The following is a 3,600-nucleotide window of genomic DNA, read 5'->3' as shown; positions in this document are numbered from 1 at the left end:
TCCCTTTTTCACCCATTCCCTCAACCCCTCTCCCATCTAGCAACCATCAAAATGTTCTCTGTATCTATGAGTTTGTTTCTGTTTTTGTTTTTTAAATTCTACATAAAAGTGAAATCATATGGTATTTCTTTGTCTGACTTATTTGTTAGCATAATATTCTTTTGTTTCATTTATGCTGTCACAAATGACAAGATTTTATCCTTTTTTATGGCTTAATCATGTTCCATTGCATATATACACTGCATCTTTTTTATCTAGTCATCTATTGATGGGCCCTTAAGTTGCTTCCATATCTTGGCCGTTGTAGATAATGCTGTAATGAACATGGGGGTACTTATATCTTTTTGAATTAGTGTTTTGGATTTCTTTGGATAAATGTTCAAAAGTGGCATTGCTGGGTCATATGGTAGTTTTATGAGGAATTTTCATACTGTTTTCCGAGGTAGCTGCACCAGTTTATGATCCCACCAGTACATGAAGGTTCCCTTTTCTTTACATTCTTGCCAACACTTGTTGTTTGTTGATGATACCATTGTTACAGGAATGAAGTGCTATCTCACTGTGGTTTTAATTTGCATTTCCCTGATGATTAGTGATGTTGAGCATCTTTTCATGTCTGTTAGCCATCCGTATATCCATACTATCCTAAGCAATCTATAGATTTGATTTAATCCCTACCAAAATACCAATGATTTAACTTTGGGTGATGAACAGCCAAGGCAATATACAGATGATGTACTATTGTACTATTGATGTACTTGAAATATATATAATTTTATTAACCAATGTCACCCTAATAAATTTAATTAAAAAAAAAAAATGAGCAGAGGGCCTGAATAGACATTTCTCTAAAGAAGACATACAGATAGTCAATATACCAGCTTTGTTTTGATTCACTTGGTGTCGTACATTTTTTTCATCATTTTGCTTTCAAACTTTCTGTTTTCTTATATTTAAAGTATGTCCCTTTAACAGCCTTTGTTTTTTTAATACCAGTTGATGAGTTTAAAAAAAAATACGATATTTAGTATATTTACATTTAGTGCAATTATTATCTTTGGATTTAAATCTGCTATCTAATTTGTCATCTTTTCCTCCTATACTTAAACTCCGTTTTCTTTTTTTTTTTTTTTCTTGGTTTATTTTAAAGCAGCAGTTGCTATTTTTTTTACTGTTCTTTCAGCGGTTTCTCTAAGACATAACTGTAAACATCTTTGACGTATTAAATTCTGAATTAAATTATTTCTGTCATTACCTTGGTAATGTAAGGATACCTTTATCCTGCTACATTATGTGCTTTTGTCATGATATATATTAATCATAAATATAGAATACATGTGTGTATATGTTAAGCCCCACAAGAAAGACATTATTAGTATTCTTGTGTACAGTCAATATTCATTTAGATTTTCCCTGTGTGTTTACCTTTTCTCTTATTTTTCATTTCTTCCAGAATTTCAGTGCTTCCATCGGGGACCATTTTACTTCAGCCTGAAGAAGGGCTTACAGTATTTCCTTTAGTTTAGGTCTGCTGGTGATGAACTCTCTCTTTTGGCCTAAGAGTACTCATTTTTCTTTCTCTTTCTTTTTTGAAGGCTTACCGTGAGATATAGAAATCTAAGTTGGTGGTTTGTTTGTTTGTTTGTTTTGTTTCCTCTTGCAATTTAAAAATATTATCCCATTATCTTCTGGTTTCATATATTTCTATTGAGAATAGTTACTGTCTTACATTTGTTCCTTTTTTTCTTTGAAAGTTCTTGATGTGCCTAGATATGGATGTTTTTTTCATTTGTAGCATTTGTAGCACTTCTTTAATCTGTGACTTGATGTATTTTCATCTATTGTGGAAAGTTCTCAGCCATTATCTCTTTGAGTATTACTTTTGCCCTACGATCTTTCTTCTCCTAGGATTCAGTTATGTGTATACTATCCTTTTGACCATGTTCTACACGTATTATACTTTTTTAAACATGTATTTTCCATTATTTCTCTGTCATTCATCTTGAATATTTTCTTTTGACACATTTTAGTATAGTAATATTTTCTTCAGTTTTATCTAATTTGCTCTTAAACTTATCTGTTATGATATAATTTCAGAAATATTTTTCAATTCTATAGTTTCCATTTGATTCTTTTTTATAGTTTCTATTTCTCTTCTGAAATCTTTCTTCTCTTTTATGAATTATGTTAATTACATATTTTTAACATCTGAGTCAAAAAAAGATAATCTTGTATAGATCTGTTTCTATTTTCTGCTTTTTATCTTGGATTTTTTGGGGCACTTATTCTTGTCTCTTAGGTACTGGTTAATTTTGTATTGAATTATGGACATGGTACATGAAAAATTATACAGTGTTATCTTCCCCCAAAAAGTATTTGCTTTTTTCCTACTATTCATAGATTGAATAGATTTGAAGGTGGGCTTTATTCTATGTGAGGAGTGGTAATTTCTAGAGTATAGTCTTTTGTGGTCCCAAATGAATGAATAGGTTGTTTACTAAAGTCCTCTCCTTGGTAGACCCTGAACTCCAATTTCTTACCCCAAGTTTCATAAGAATTCCAGTAGCCCTGCATAGCTTCTCAGCCGCTGCTTGAAAACTGACAAATGCCTCAAAGGAAAGATTGCATGAATGTTAGGTTTATCTAGCAGCTTCACTTTCCTCTAGGATCTTGGCTCTAATTTTTTACTAATTTAAAAATTTTCTGATATCTTCAAAGAAATGTTTTAAGATGTTTTCTGCATTTTATTAGCATTCTTGGCACAAATGTTGGTCTTCAGTAAGCTTACCTACCATTACTGGAAGTGGAAAATCTTACCATAGCATTTTGTTTTTTCTCTTTTTGATATGCCAACAATATTTTCTGTTTCCTTCTTTAATTTTTTTCCTTTAATAATCTTTGACTTTGTTTTCTTTCTTTCAAATCTATTTAATTGAAATTCTGTCTTAGAGTCTGTGTTTTTATTCCTTTAGTCTTACTATTTTAGTGAATTCATTTGCACAGTTGAGTCTCAAAACTGTTTCTGTAAGGCATATTTTTAGGTCGATCACTCTACATGTCCACCTATCTTTCTCTCAAAAACTGTCTATTGATTAAGAGTAGGGGCACTGGAATCACATGAACTGGAGTCAAATCTTGATTTCATAAATTGCTAGCTGTATCTGGTCAAGCTGTTTAACCTCTCAGTTTCAAAATAAAAAATATGGAAATGATAAGAATAGTATTATTATGATGATTAAATAAGGTCATGTATATAAAAATGCTTGACATAGGCCTGTCACAAGGTAAGCACTTAAAAATGTTAGCTATTATTACTCTAATAAATAATAGAAGTGGGGTACAGAGGTAGGTTTTAGAAATTCAAAACTATTATATCTTTATTATAATACCTCCTATTTTCTACTAGAGGTGTTTCCATTAATATGTCTCTATAATTCTTAAACTAAATATGTCAAAACTGAAATCTATGTTTTCTTGACACAGAGTCAGTCATTCCTGACATTATCAATGACACCTTCATATATTCAGCTTTCCAAGATAAACAGAATAATTTTACATTTCCCCTAACCCTCTGTCATGTTTGGAACCATCCCTACCCAA

Source organism: Pteropus alecto, unplaced genomic scaffold, assembly GCF_000325575.1.
Source record: "Pteropus alecto unplaced genomic scaffold, ASM32557v1 scaffold155, whole genome shotgun sequence".
Taxonomy (NCBI): Eukaryota; Metazoa; Chordata; class Mammalia; order Chiroptera; family Pteropodidae; genus Pteropus; species Pteropus alecto.
The sequence above is the reverse complement of the archived record's forward strand: the minus strand, read 5'-3'. Positions refer to the sequence as shown.